Source organism: Stegodyphus dumicola, chromosome 3, assembly GCF_044657685.1.
Source record: "Stegodyphus dumicola isolate Sdum_Otavi_A_Nest chromosome 3, ASM4465768v1".
Lineage (NCBI taxonomy): Eukaryota > Metazoa > Arthropoda > Arachnida > Araneae > Eresidae > Stegodyphus > Stegodyphus dumicola.
In genome coordinates, this window is record NC_140770.1 from 192,759,573 (window position 1) to 192,776,312 (window position 16,740).

Consider the following 16,740-nt stretch of genomic DNA (forward strand, 5'->3'; position numbering starts at 1 on the left):
TCCGGGATTCGAATCAGGGTCATTTTGTAGGAAAGTCAAAGTCACCAACCACTATCCCATTTAATGCATTTCAGAACTAATTGTGACATATTTATATTCTTTTGATAAAATAAATTTAAAATAATTTCCCTTGGTAACAAACGCACGCCTTAGCAGAAATATGGTCCTTATAATATCCAATGAGTGGAAGAGCATAAATATGTACTTTTATTTTTATTTTACCAGAAATTCAATGCATAATATAGAAAAACGGAATATTTTATACTCAATATACAATTTCATGTAAAGAAAATTATCTTAATTAAGCTTGTTTGAGACTAAATGAAGAAAATTCTAGTTAAAACCGGAGCAAAAGAAAATTTAAAGATTCGAGAAACAAGTTAACTTTCCGTGTTTTCATAAGCATTCATAGGAAGATTTAAATATTGTTTTTATTCATATGCTTTGTTCCAATTCTAATTATTTTATAGCACAAATTTATGTGAGTAAACGCAGCTATGCGAAAGATAATTTAAAAGTACTGGAAATGAATGCAAATGACAACCTGTAAAGGAATCCTTGGATTCCTTTAAAATTTATCGAACAAAAAAGAATCTTTTTAATTAAAGAAAACCTGGTTGAATTATAAAGCACGAGGAAATGAAAAAAATATATTAGAATTACATTATTTTTTTCTCACTTTATGTATGTATGCTGGACATAAGGCTTGATTTGCATGAGTTTGTATTCCAGGAAATTATATTTTGTGAAAAAGTAATAAATACTGCAGTTTCATTTTTATAGTTCTAGCATATACCAGCTGTTTCTCATTTAATAAATTTGTTAGTCATTAATCAAATCTTCTTTACTGCTCTCGTAGTGTTGCTCTCATTTAACGATTTCAGGTAACAACTAAAACATCCGTGACTATTGTGTCAGCGACGATATAGCTGATTTCCCCCGATTTCGTTCCAAAGATCTTAATAATCCCTATAGCGCCTGTAAGGATTATGCTCATTTTATTAACAGTTAAGTTTTAAGTTAAAGTTCCTCTCCTGTCAGATTCTTAACTTCAACTTACTACTTCCGATAAGAACGTAGTTTTGCATTCACTCTGAATACTTAATGATGAGGAGCGGTATTTAAACCGCGAAGTCTACTTGCTGAGTTAGAGAGAATCAGAGTTTCCGATTTGCGCGCGTCTGTATTTTGGCTACTCTCTCTCTCAAAGCTGTTTTAACGCTCGGCCGTACTCAGGCCCTTGTAAACCTTCGTAGTCAAATAGAGTTAAGGGGCCAACTCGATTAGAATCTTGATACCTTCGGCTTTATCTTATCAGGTTCAATGTTCCTTCTTACTTTCTTCGGGAACATGCAAGGACCTGACTCGGAACAGAGAGCTTACTAAAGCTATGTTCAATAACTGTGGGAAGTAGACAGGATACACAAGAAGGGTATACAAAACCCTTTATTTTTCTCTATTTACAATAACTTCCGTACTTCGGAATACAAAGACCCACTACTTGTGGTCTAAAAGTAAAAATATAAAAATAAAACTAAACTCTTAACTTTGAAATAATAAACGTGGAAGATTGGCCTTATATTAACAGGAAGCCGTATGTAGTACAGAGAACTGTGAACACTACAATACGTTTAAAGTTATCAAGAGGATTAAACCTCTGGCCTGGAAGGCAACCAGCAACTGAGTAAAACTTCTAAGGTAAGCGGCCTGCTTCGACTAACTGCTTCCTCTCTTTCGCTTGGCAAAAAGCCACAACTTAAATACTTGGCGTTCGCCAGACAAACTTTGCATAAATACTTTAACGCTTATAATTCTGGCCGGAAGTAGAAAATAAGAAGTGATAGTAAAGATTTAAAATAAAATATACCTTAGTAAAACTTAAGGACCTTACAATCTCTTTAGTTAATCTTAGTTTTAGTTTATTTCTTAGTCTCTTACATTCAAGCCCAAGTGTCGGCTTTTATTGTACTTTCCAACACGGAGTTTTGTTAAATCTTATTGTAACAATAAAGGGCTAGTTACCCTTCCATATTATTGTTTCTAGTCACGCGAACTTAAGCGATTATTCGCTAACTAGTTCTTAAGGTTACTCACTTTCTACAGTAACTGAGAAATACACAAGTGAAAATCTTACACGCCAACCAAATTATGATGTGTGAGCAATAATCGCCAATGACTGCATTTGGTCGACTGGAACTTGTGCCTTTCCCCAACTGCTCTTTACGTGGAAGAGCTTGTAATAACATAACTTTCCATGGATTTCATGATGAAAATTGTCCTTATTCCAAGTGGGAGATCTAGAGTTTGAATCTCGGTAATGGAAGAGATGATTTTTCACAAAGTCTATCGAACCTTTCAAGTTTCCTAACAAGAATTACACGTGTTTGAGATTACCGAGTCATCGAGCACAATGTGTTATCTTAAGTAATACAAGCTATTTTTAAACATACTTAATTACATGTACACCCTTCCATTTTTTTGGAAGTTGAACATTTCTGAGAAATGTGTCGTAGGTTGAGATTGAAACATCTCACCTTAAAACAGGTGAAAAAATTGTTACTACCAAATTTCAAGTAAGAGCTTTATGCGTGTTTTTAGATATTCCCCCATTCGTTGCAAACATACAAAATCAAACGATAAAAGTAATGAAAATAAATCAGCACAGAAATCAAGAACATTATTGTAAACATCCCATCCCAAATTACTTCTGATTTATATGATTATCGCAAAATGCGCGGGGGCTATCTGCCTAAGGGAAGAAATGCCGTCACGGAGCACTTTCTAAGGAAACTGTCTCAAAATTGCGTTATACTATATAGGAAGGAATATCCTCAAAACGCCCATATAGCCAGTCAGTTCGCCGGCATTTAAATCAACATCGAAGAAGAGCGTAAAAGTATTTTATTTCTTGGTCACTGGTGAGCCTTCAAATAAATAGAAGTAAAGTGTGTACGCTATTGCTTTACTTTCCAAAACTGGAAATATGGCACTTTAGATGGCAAAAAGGGGATTGCAAGCGATAACTTAAAGCACCGTTCTCGCGTGGTGCAGGAAAGAAAAGCCTTGTTGGTAGTCCCAAGTTGTTTCATCCACAATTTCTTAGCTTAGTTGTCCCAAGATCGAAAGTGTCGAAGTCTAACATTTAACTGTTTAACTCTCAATTTTCAGATTTTTCAAATTGGTGATATACAGAATTCAATACTTGTGATCTTGCAAATTTTTAAATATTATTTTTATTATCAGCCACAAAGGACGTTAGCACGAATGGTCTTTTAGTCTAATAACGGGAATTGGTATCGTCAAATATAAAAGACTATATGGCATTTGAAATTATTGCCACCAAATATTTTCGACTTTTATTATTTTTAAAAAATTAAATAACGAAGGATCTGCATATATGTGTATAGCTATAATTCTCGCATTGTGAAAAATGACGGTATCTAGGGCCATCAAATTTTAAAAAACGTAATCCTCCTCCCGAGCATGTGTACCTGGAATAACGAAACTGAATTTCGAGTTTTATATTTCATATTTTGTAAAATATTAATGAATTTTCGATTAACAAACTGCACAATCTGAACGTTAGCAATGGCCAAAATGTACGGAATAAAACATTTTTATCTCCGGCGCTCGGGTTTGTACATTGGAACCTCTAAAGATATGCTGTTTTTAAATATTTCTTGATTTTGCTGCCGAATCGAATTTTATCTGGAGTAAGTGAGAAGAATATGATATTTAATTAATAAAAACACAAAAGTTAATAATAATAATAACATATAAGCCATCTTACTGAAGAAACTGAACAAATACGCTAAATTGAGAAAAGACTGAAAAAAATGAGAAAATGTATGCGAACATTTAACATTGCAATCCGAGTCTTAAAAAAAATCTCTACTATGTTGCTTTTAAAATTTGTAATTTTGCTGTTACATTGTATATGACTTAAGCGGGCAGAAATGATATTTAATAATAAAGCCAAAAAGACAAAAAGAAATGAGTTAGCAGGAGTGATGGCAACAGCAGACTGATAGACTGCGAACACAGCAAGAGCGTAAAACACTTTAACAAAACCTGTTGTGGGACCGTTAAAATCTAAATCCTTTCAGATTTTTCTTTTTTTATAATACTTTTGTTTACTTTTCGCTCACTTTTATTTTTTTAAATATTAACCTTGTTTATTGGCCCCGGCATTTATGCGATTAAACTGGAGTCTAGTTTAGTCTAGAATGACATAATCCAAATCCAAGATTAAAATGTTTTTTTAAACTCGAAAAATTCACTACAGATCCGTTAGAAAGCACTAGATTTGACAAATGCAATCTCCCATTTCTTCATAGATTCATAGATTCACATTTCTCTACATTACTTCATAGCAATCATTTCTACATTCTACATTCATTTTTCATTCAATTGACAAATGCAATCTCACATTTCTTCAATGATTCATAGATTCACATTTCTCTACATTACTTCATAGCAATCATTTCTGCATTCTACATTCATTTCTACATTCAATTGACAAATGCAATATCACATTTCTTAATAGGCTTTTCTACATTACTTCATAGCAATCATTTTTACATTCTATATTCATTTCTACATTCAATTGACATATGCAATCTCACATTTCTCCATAGGATTTTCTTTCGTAGATTTAAGGCTTTTCTATGAAATGTGACATTTCGTAGAAAAGCCTTAAATCTACGAACACGTTTGTAATTTAAACTGTAAATTTTTCACAAACTGGATAAATTTAAATGACATTTTTATAGTTCGTATTTTTTATCTGGCAGATGTTCTTCAGGTTATGAAGGTGTTTTAGTTTTAGTCTTTCTTTAGATGTTTATATAATGTGATAATTTAGAGGTTCGTAATCATGGTACGTGTATGGAATCTAACAAATAGGTGACTAGAGAAAATGAAGCCAATCAACTTACTAATCATGATCGAAGTGGTAATCGATGTGGCATATGCAGATCGCGTAGTAGATATATTGAACACTTAGAAGAAATATAAAATCATTGAATTATCACAATATAACTTTATTCAATTAAATATGCACGCATATTTTTTAACCAATAGATAAAGAAGGCGAAGCGAGAGATGTAATTTATTCGAGCAGGTGAAAAAGGATGATGCGTACTAATAGCAGTTGTATTTATAAGCTGGAAAGTCTTTGTTTTAATCATGAGCAGCGGTCGGGCTAAACATTTCGCTATGCAGAGAAAGTACGATGAAAGAATCACGTAACATACTACAGAGTGACATAAAATGGTGCAAAGCATATGTTTGAAGGGATGTGTTTAATTAAAATTTATGAATTTAAAGATCCATTGCCATTTAGTTCTAATTAGGTTTAATAATTTTGTTTTATTATTTATACTTTACATTTATACATGTAAAATTTGAGTTTATGATAAAAGTAATATAAATTCTCTTGATGAAAGAGGAATAACTTGAGTCTAATGTATTGTTCTAGAGAAAAGTATTTATTTTAGCTACTAAGTGCAACACAGTAATATTAAATATGAAACTAAATATCGAAACATTCATATACACTTGCTTAACACGTACTTAAATTTTCGATAAAAATTTCAAATAAAAAAATATTTGCTTCGAAAATTTAGTTTTAAAATTTGTAAGTCATTAAAAAATAAAAAAATAAAAATATTCAAAATGGCATTTATTGTTCTAACGTATTTATTCTAGGACACATTTTGAATTTAATATTGTGTATTAAATGCTTTACGGGGAAATATTTTTACACAACTCTTTTTAATCACTTTTCTGAATTCGCAAATCTACCAAAATGCAGATATCTACCCAGATTCTGCAAATATAATATGTAGAATTCAAGGAATGAAGTACATTTTTTGTCCCCAAAACATTCAGCAAATAGAAGTAATTAACTCACCGCAAATGAATGTGAAGTAAGAAAAATCGCTGGAATTCCTTCTGTTTCTTTATGTTTAGAAAAAATTAGATTAATGTTATTCTGACTGCGAATTTAATTAAATAATGTCGGGAATAATTAAACTATTCATCAGCTTAATGTCTTAAAAGGCGTAAAAGAGAGAGGAGTGCTTATTAATTAATTTTTAGCTATTTAATAGAAAAAAATTGGAAAAAACAAATTCTAGTTAAATCAAGGAAAATCTAATAAGGCAGAAATCAAATGCTAATTAAATTCTTTTTTTAGAATCAGATGAATGAAAATCGTATATTCCCGTAAGAAAATGGAATTTTAGGAAGTTCTGTACTTATAGATCACTTCTCCCTGTTGCGGAAGGAATATAAATTGAAGGTAAATACCGAGGTTAACAGGTGTTGAGCTTATTCAACGTATGAGACGGTCTAATTAGAAATTTCGCACTTTGTTATTTTAATATTTGAATAACATTATTCGATGCTGCCAGATACCGTGGATTTGATTACTAATCACAATAACAGTGGAAAAGGTGTTTATTAAAATGAACATACAGTTATGGCCAACTGTAACTCTAAAGGCAACATGTAGCGTCTGAAATCCATTTCTGGAACTGGCTAGGTTAAGGTTATGTACTATTGCTTACGTCGTATATCCTAATGCTCATATATTTTCATACTTTTAATCTTTTTAATAAGTTATGCGCACTGAAGAAATTCTCGTAAACAGCTTTGTACCACTGCGTAAAGTTGGAACATGTGCGCATTTCAGTTTTATTTTGTAAGCGTGTTTGAATCGCATAGAACAAGTTCTTCTGACAATGGACCAAATAGTTCCCGTTTTATGAGCTGCTTTATATGCAGCATATTATGTTATTTCCTTATGATATTGTGCTTATAAAATTACATCACATTATTATTCGCTTCAGTTTTGCGTGACATTGTTTATCTGATATTTATGTTCACATGTGAAGATATATTTCAATTATTATAGGTTTTATAAGTCCGCAAAAAGCCGCCCAGCCAGTATTGTGGTTAGTGACCCTGAGTGCCGTAGCGATGGGCCCGGATTCGAATCCCAGAGAAAGCATGGTTGTCCGTCCTTTCATAGGAGGCAACGGTGGTCATCCATTAGGTGCTTCCATAATAAAATGGCCACCACTTCCGGCCCTTCAATGGCGCAAGGCTTATGACTATTAAACAAAGCAGTCGGCCATTTAAAAAAATCTACATAATGGTAGTTTAAACTATGTAACAGATCATCACATAGATCTCACACTCTTGGGTAATACTTTAATGTGAAGTAGCAAAAGGTTTTCCCGCTTTGAGCATTTTTCTGGAATTTTAGGGTACTTTGCTCTTTTAGCAGCTCTGTGCTATTCTAAACTCAAACGTTTTTAGCATCTAATTTATTTTTAGATAGTAATATCATGACAATATCAATAGCAACACCTCCAGGAACTGTGCTTTAGATCAGCTGCGGTACAGGATTCCTCACAGCTTTAACATCTAACACCGCATATAGGTTACCTTTATTTGAAGATTACTTCAATATCTATACTTTATAATAAGAGGTTCTTTATACTGTACTATTATGGTTCAAGTATGCCAGTTATCATTTCGCATATTTAAATGTGTTGCATTCTAGAATGTTACATTTTTTTTATCTTGGCTTTAAAGTAACGATATAATTTAAAAACAGCTTTTACAAAGCCATTCATAGAAAGCATCAGATCACAACTCATCAGAAAGCAAATATATACTTATTGCTGAAAACTTCAGAACATTTACTGGGTTGCGAGTGGTTTTCTCAGTCATCAATATATATGAACCCACAGCGGTCTTACATTACACAGCTATATACAGACATTATTATATCCATCCATTTTAAAGGTGTGATACACACTGTGACCTGAAAAACAATAATTAGTGCGAGAGCAATAACGATCGCTAAAATAGGCAACCTTTCCCACACTATTTATTTGTATATTTTCTAACTGAAGAATCTTTTCTTTACAGAACTATCTTATTCTTTACTATCTAAACATAATACGATAATTTGGAGATTTATGATTGCCGGAAAAACCAGGGCATTTCATGCAGCACTGAAGTTTAATTAAGTATGCCAAAAAGAATTACAATGATTGCTGATGGAAAAGTGTTAACTCTAACCCCAAATGAGGTAATATGTGCGAATTATTGCAGCAGATATGCCAATAAATTGTTCTTGTTAATTCAGTTCATTTTACCTAATATAATAATAGAATGAATAAGCTAAGTCCTTTCAAGTGTTAAACGATATGACTACACATTATTACCAGAGACTGAAGTTATAAGATGTAATCTTTGTTAGATTTTGTTTTAAGGGAATGAGGGATTCAGAGTGAGGAAGGGTATAACAGTTTGGTATATTATTCCCTCAATATCAATTATGTAAGAAGAAGATCAGCTATGTAATCTGGAAATTAAAAATTAACACGTATATAATTAGACAGACTTGAATTTGAAAAATTTTTAAGTTAATTACCTTTTAGCTAGTAATTAATTGTTAGTATTTCCCTATGTTTAAGTGCATTTTTGGAACACACATTTTTTAGAACATACGTTTTTAGAACATTTGTTTTTACAAGTGAAACATTCATTTGATAATATAAATCCAGCTTAATTATTATATGCTTTATTTAAAATAATGCTCAGATTTAGTAAAATGCAAATGTTCTATATGAAAAAAATCTCAGCTGTATACGAAATTTTGGTAGCATTTTGTACTAAAATACACATATATTTTAGAACAACATCCTACAGATATTCATGGTTGAGGGGTACAGAACAAATCCTGGTTGGGGAGGTACAGAACAAAGATAGGAATAATATTCACATAGGAAACCCAAGTCTAACACGTTCTTTAAATGCCATCAGAACAGGATGCTATTCGAAGACGAACTGTACACAATCCAAGAATTGAAGAAAGCATCTTGAACATTGTAACTAATTGACACGAGCAGGGCAGTGGAGTCGGAGTCGGGTAGATTTTTGAATAAAAGGAGTCGGAGTTGGAGTCGCTAAAAACACGTCGACTCCGACTCCAGTTTTTGTTGAACAGCTTGAATTTAAAATGAAATTAAACAGAGTTGAAAAACAATTAATGACAAACTGAGTTAATATTTTTATTTATGGACTATATACATTAATAAATAGTTATTTTCTATTTTATTGACATATTAGTAAATAAATATAAGGGAGCAGGATGGATGTGATATTTGCCATTATTTATTAAACTGATTCATTTAGTTATACTAATCTCATTGATGAATTGAGGTAAGCAGCAAGAACTCCCAAAATTTATGCCATTCTTAGGAAACGAGCAGGAAAAGGAGCAACATAATGACGAAGTACATATTTGATGATATAGTGGTTGTTAGAATTAAGAGCTTTTTCAGAAGATATAAATAACCTTAATATTTCACTAGCATAAAGACTGTGGAATGAGCTTGCAGAACTGGAAATCCTTCTTTCAACACCGTATATAGCCACAAAAAAGCTACAGTTTGAAGAATTAACAAGAGGCAAGACTGGAAGAATGCGATGTTTGTTCTTTCTGAAATGGAGGGTTTATTGCAGAAGGAATCATTTCTTCAATGTAGAAAAGAGAAACTAGTTTGCTAGACAATAAGATTGCGCTGTGTTCAATATATGTATATCCAAAACGCCGAATTTTGTTGGATGACAAACAAATTAAAAAGGCAAAGAAAGCCATCTATGAACTTTCATTAAGAATGAAATTATTATCAGAACAACTGGAGTATTCAAATTAGGACAGTAAAACTCAGATATTGCAACTGAGTCTCTATCGTCTTCCTACACTGATGAATTATATTTTGAGAAATATTTCGATACTATTGAAAAGGCTAAGGCAAAGCGAATGAAAATAAAGAACCAAGAGCCTTTAGATATAAAAATGAAAAAATACAAACAAGATTTATAAACGGCCTTTGAAGAAATAGATGAATAAGTTTGCTCTTGCAAGACACTTTTTTTAAACTTACAAAAAGCTATACTGAAAAGTTAAAGGAAGAAGCAGTAACAATAACAGCTCTTCTTCCTACTCAAGTGAGTATGGAGAGACTCTTCTCAATTCTGAAGTTTATCAAATCGGATCTATGATCCTCTAACAAAGAAAATCTTGACGAAGTTTTACTGTTTCTTAGAAATTACTAATGCCAGTTTTTCCATTTCATAATAAATGCTAATTAACCTTTTACACGTCAATGTTCCATAAATGGAACATCGAATTTAAAATTTCATAAAAAACACAATTTTATTAATATTGCTTTGTATAAATTATTACATGGAGAGTAAATATGGATTGATGTTTTAGTAGCAATATAATTCTTCTAAAAGAAAAATTATCTTAAAAAATTCATTATTTCACCTTTTTTCCTTCTTTTCTAAGAACAAAATTCAAAAATTCATATAAAATTAAAAATTCAACAAATGTTTTCAAAGCACAATGAGGATATTTAAAAAGAATTATTTTATGCATAGACAGTAAGTTATCATAGAAACATGATTATTATTTTTTACTATGAGGTAAGAAATGTAGATATTCCAGAAAGGGAACATTGGCGTGTAAAGGTATATTTTTTAACATGATGAAATTACTTTGATTGCGTGAATAGAGGCACGGAGAAAGATTTTCCAAATGTAAAAAATTCCAATAAGTGTGGAAAGCAGATGTTTATGACTGTTAATCTGTTTTCGACTCCCGTATATTCTCCTACTCTCCTTTCACACATTTCCATAAGGATTTGAAGTGAGTTACTCACAGCTGCTAGAGAAAAGCACGTGGCGTTTCTTGATAGGCTAAACGCTACAGATTGTTTATAACTCAGTGAAAAAGGCGTATATTTTGGAGTGTGGATTTCATTATTTTTCCATTGTTTGCATTTATTTTCAGTTCGTGAAGATACGCTACGCTGATAAGATTGCTCACTCAAAACCATTTCAGACTATTGAAGAAGCATTGGAATATTTATATACATTATCAGATGATGATGAGTGTATTGATATTTGTCAACTGCCTCCAGAAGAAACTGGATGATTGACAGATGAGGAAGATGTAAATGAAGATATTTTTGAGCCTGTTCTGCCAGCGGATGTATGTGGAAAAATCGAAATTTCTAATAAAATAGATGATGACGCTCAAGAACCTTCATCTTCAAAGGGAAGGAATAATTTTAAGCGAAAACTAAATGCAAAAGAAAAAAACATTGAACATAGGTGGGGGAAAAATTTAAATTTTAACAAAATTCTAAAAACTGGCAGCATTGAAAATATTTGCGAAGTTTTTCCTGAACTAGTTACTTTATCTCCAGTTGAGATTTTTCACAAGTTCCTAACTAGAGAAATGGCAGGTCTTTACGCAATGCAGAAAGAAGTTTTAGCTGTAGATGAAAACGATATTGGACAGTTTTGGGATTACTGTTGTTTAGCGGGTATCATCGAGTACCGGGCGAAGATTTATAATGGAGCACTCAAGAAGATTTATCTGTCCCAGTAGTTTCTTCTTTAATGCCAAGAAATAGATTTCGAAAATTGAACAAAAATATTTTCATAATATAGATAATACCAAGTTTACATTAGAAGATAAAATAGGAAAAGTTTCTACTTTTTATGAAGAACTAGAAAAAAACTTTCAATAGTTCGGTATCTTCCATTCCTGCAGTGTGAATTTTTGTATGGAGATTATTTATTACTTATTTCTACAACTCTTTTTCTTGTTTCAGTATAAACTGCTAACAATTAATGTAAAATTCTTTTATAAATTATTGCTTATCAACTACGTAATTTTTGTTTTAATTTATTACGAAAGCTTTTTCCTGTGGAAGCTTCATATCTTCTCCTAAGAAATTTTGGTGGAGTAGCTTTGCGGTTATAAAGGTGTAGGCTCCCTGTTTTTCTGCTTATTCTATGTTACTTCCGAATAACGTTGAAAAATTCACTTGCTAATGCTGAAAAAGTGAAGACAAAAATTAACCTTCGAATTAAAATGTTGATAATCATGTTTTACAAAAAAAATCGCGTAAAAAAACTAACTGTTTCCCGCCAATGTTCCATTTATGGAACATGTTATAAATCCTGAAATTTAAAAAAAAATTTTTTTTCTTTTTCATAATTCTTATATTTGAGTTTTAAATCGATTTTTCACAACAAAACGTTTATTTTACTTTCGCATCATAATTTGGCGTGTAAAAGGTTAATATAAAAAATTGCTATGCATCAATTTTTATCTATAGCATCTACTACATTTATATATTAAAAAAATAAGCTGTACCCATGTTTATATGTTTAGATATATATGTCGGAGTCGGAGTCAGACTTAAATTAAAGTCATTAAAGTTCCACGAGTCGGAGTGGGTCATTTTCCCTACCGATTCCACAGCCCTGGACACGAGTTGCTGTTGCACAAAACGTAGATGTGAGTCCACATACCATTTGGAGAGCGTTAAACGAAAATCGTTTTCATACTTAGCTTTTAACCCGCAAGGATTATCCTCTGTGCCTAAACATTTGCCAATGGCTTTTGCAGCAATCTGCATTGCAATCGTACTTTACAGCTCATTTTTACAGATAAGGCGACATATACCTGCAAGTGTGTATTTAATGCGCTCAATCCTCATGTGCGGGAAACTGAGAATGCAAACAAAACGTGACCACGTGTGCGTCTCAAAAACAAATCAGTGGGAATGTGTGGACAAGCATCGTCCACGAAGATTTAATTGGCTTATATCTACCGCCACAGCGACCCAATAGTCGTTGTCGTACTTTTCTGGACAGGTGTTAGCAGAATTGCTGCTAGATGTTCCTATCTCCATTCGTAACCGCATGTGGTTCCAGGACGATGGCGGCCCAAGCTCACTTCAGTACTAATGTTCACAGTCTCTGAATGCCACTTTTGGGGCGCGATGGCTTGGCTGTGGTAGACCAATCCCTTGGCCACCCCGATCCGCAAATTATCAAGCTTCGATTGGTTTTCTTGTGGTCATTTCTTGTGGACTACGTTTCTTGTGGACATTCTGAAGAGTCTTGTTAATGCGATTCCAGTTCACTCAGTTGATCAGATCTCGTTGCTCGAATATCAGTAGCTGCTGCATGTGTGCATGAAATAAGCGGCATCTTTGCCAGTGTATGAGATACATTCTTATAGATGCTGTCAAGCATGTGTTTTTATTAGTGGAGGAAATTCGAACAGTTACTTTAAATATCTTGTTTCATCTGAAGTGAAACACCTTGTATTTATGACTAAATAAATGAAATTGTGACATGGATTTATTCGTATCTTTGTTCTGTATTTCCCCTTCAAGTATGAACCATGAATATGGAATCACCCTGTATTTAAGAAGCAGAAAATTAGTTGAGGTGTTTGGTTTTCTTTTATCCAACATCTGATTTAACTGTACTATTACAGTCGATTCCGCTTAATTGGGACACCGCTTAATCGAGACAGCCGCTTATTTGGGACTAATCTCAAAGAACAGATACCAAACTAAGAAGCCAATAGAAAATTTATATGTTAATTGGGACATCATTCCGCTTAACTGGGACAGTAAATTTAAGATCACAGTACATATTACGAATTTGTTACGGAGCGTTGTTTTACAGCTTATTGCGCATGCGTTGCCTTACAGCTGATTGTGTATGCGTTGCATCACAGGCGAGCGCAAGGGCGTTCTTATTCAGTTACCATTACACCTCGTACGTGATGACTGTTTCGATTGTGGTATATTTATTCACTCACAATACACATCGCGCGTGAACAGTGCATAAACTCATTGTTCAAAAATTTAACCCTTGCCAAAATGCCAAGAAATGATTTGACACTTTCTGGCAAAATTGCTTTGCTAGATAAAATAAAAAGCCAGCCACCTAATACAAGTTATCGCCGGCTCGCTGAGATAACTGGAGTACCAAAATCGACCATATCGCGTGTCTTACGACAAGAAAGTCAACTGCATGAGGAATTGGTTTTACAAGAATGACAAGCAGGAGCATCTAAAAGGAAACGCGAGGGGAAGGACCCAGACGTCGAAGAAGCACTATATAAATGGTTTTTTATTGTTAGTGGCAGAGGCGTAAATATCAACGGCCCGATATTGAAGGCGAAGCCAAAGGAGTTGGCTAAAAAACTGGGCCGTAATGATTTCAATACAACTAACGGGTGGTTATCGCGACGGAAAACAGGACACAACATTAAATTTAAAAAAGCGCACGGTGAAAAGGGCAGTGTCGACAAGGAAAGTTCAGAACAGTGGAAAACTACGAAAATTCCTCCTTTTTTAGAGAATTTTTGTGCTGATGACATATACAATGCTGATGAAACCGGCCTCTATTATCGTGCTACGCCAGACGTTTCCTTATGCTATAAACACATTGCACTGACTAGTTATAAAAAGGCGATGGACCGCATTACTGTGTTACGCTGTACAAATATGTCAGGTACTGACAAACGAACGCTACTGATCATAGGAAAAAGTGCTAGACCTCGATGTTTTAAGGGGTTGAGCATAGAGGGTTTACCAGTGGAGTACCATGCAAACAAAAATGCGTGGATTACTTCTGAAATTTTTCGAAATTGGCTTACCAGTTGGGACCGAAATTTACAACATAAAAAAAGAAAACTTTTGCTGATTATTGAGAATTGTGCGGCACACCCTCATTTAGACAATCTACAAAATATACAGCTGGAATTTCTTCCTCCTAATACCACATCTTTAATGCAACCAATGGACATGGGGGTAATAAAAGATTTTAAGACTTTGTATCGTGGGAAATTGATTAATTACATATTAGAATCCGTTGATGAAAATTTATTAACAACTTCCACAACAGCCAGAGAGATAAGTTCAAAAATTTCCCTTTTGCAAGCAATACAGTTTGTCTCTGATAGTTGGCAAGCTATAAAAGCCACTACAATACAGAACTGTTTTACTAATTGTGGCTTTAAACCCCTAGAAATTTCCAAAAATTTAAGCAACGAAGAAAATGAGGATATGTTGCAAGTTCCTATTTGTATTAACTATGAAGAATTCAACAATAGATAACAATTTACCATGTTACGATGATAATGAAAACTGTGAGGATTCAATCGTAGAAGGTATTAAATCGAAACATGGAAATTAGACGAAGATGACGATGACGATGATAAGTCACCTGTGCCTGTGACTAACCATGAAGCAAAAAATTTTATTGCCAAGTTACAGCGTTATTTTATGTAGGAAGGAAATGAAGGGAGGCCTGTATCCGCACTGAATATCTGCGCTAATTTTGTAGAAAAGAAATGCTACAAAAACAAAAAACAGACTGCACTTGACTCATTTTTGTAATTTTAATTTAGAATTTTAGATTCATATTAATTTTAGATAAATATTTATACATAATTTTCCCATTTTTAATTTACATTTATTAAAATTATTGAAAAAATATGTATTGTTTAGTTTATTACCGGTTATTCGCCTTAGTATACCAAATAAATTTATTTAAAAAACTGTGAAATTCCCTTACCTGGGACATCCGCTTAATTATGACAAAATGCCGGTTCCGATGTGTCCCAATTAAGCGGAATCGACTGTATATGCATATAAATGTACATATAATTAATTTTAAATGAAAAAAAACAACATTCATAACTATTTGAACTTCATGGAACCATTTCCATTTATTTCTTACAGCTATTAGAATTTGTGTCAAATTTGACAAAATTCTACAATTTCCAAGAGGAATACATTATTTTCTACTTACAAATAACGACCCCAATATACTATATACGAATAAATATAACTGGATGTTATAAAATGCTTGTTACGGACCTAGAACAGTATTCTGTGATCAATGGCTTTCCTTCTTAAAAAAGAAATCTTTGTATTAAAACAAAATACGAACGATTTATTCTCAAAAAAAGAATATACAAAAACGCGAAAAGGCCTGATGACGATGCTTTGTGTAAAGATAAAGATGATTGAAATGTGATTTCCTCTTCGATGAATTTCAGATGTATTCATCTATTTTCGAAAGCAAATATTTGATTTGAATACATGCATATCGAATTATGTTTGGTAACACAATTTCGGTATACTGAAAAACAAAATCGTTCTTGCGAAAAGCGAAGCAATCTATAACGCGATCCAGTTTTCCGCTGGAATATATCTTAAATTGGGTACTTCCATTTCCTTCAAAAGATACTCTATGCATAATCTAATTCCTCCTTATTTCGCGCAACGGTATTTGCATGTTTTTATTGGTTCAGGATATGAATAACTGCCCACTTATACTATTTCATATTAATTGCTAGTATAGCAACAAAGAGGAACTTTAGTGATGTTCATAAAATCGTTGAGTTATTGTGAATATTAGTATTGTAAATAAATGTAAATTGCGTAATATTGCTAAAATGTTTTCTATAAGAATACCTGATACTTTAAAATTTTAAGAGATCACTTAAAATGAGGTTGTTACCGACAGCTAAAAAGATCAATATTATTAAACATTTAAACAAACAGGCTAATTAATTTTGATATGTATTATATTTTGTCTTCTTTTTCTGCCAGATTTCTACTACAGTAAAAGCATGAAGTAGAGGTATGATTAGAAGTCAATAGGTCAATAATACAGATTTCTAATTTTCGAGTCATTTTTATTTGAAAAAATTAGACTTCCTACTTTGGAAAGGGAATATAAACAATTTCCAAATATGAAGTTACAGAGGTTTCATTTTAGCACAAAGTGGCGTTAGATTCAAAGGGCTATTAGTCTCAAAAC

The 16,740-nt window shown here is 32.8% G+C and overlaps 1 long non-coding RNA gene across 1 annotated transcript in view; it reads right to left on the reverse strand.

Annotated features, from left to right (window-relative positions):
* The window catches only part of LOC146998233 (uncharacterized), a 658,297-nt gene that overhangs the window by 366,883 nt on the left and 274,674 nt on the right, over positions 1–16,740 (reverse strand). The window lies entirely within an intron of this gene.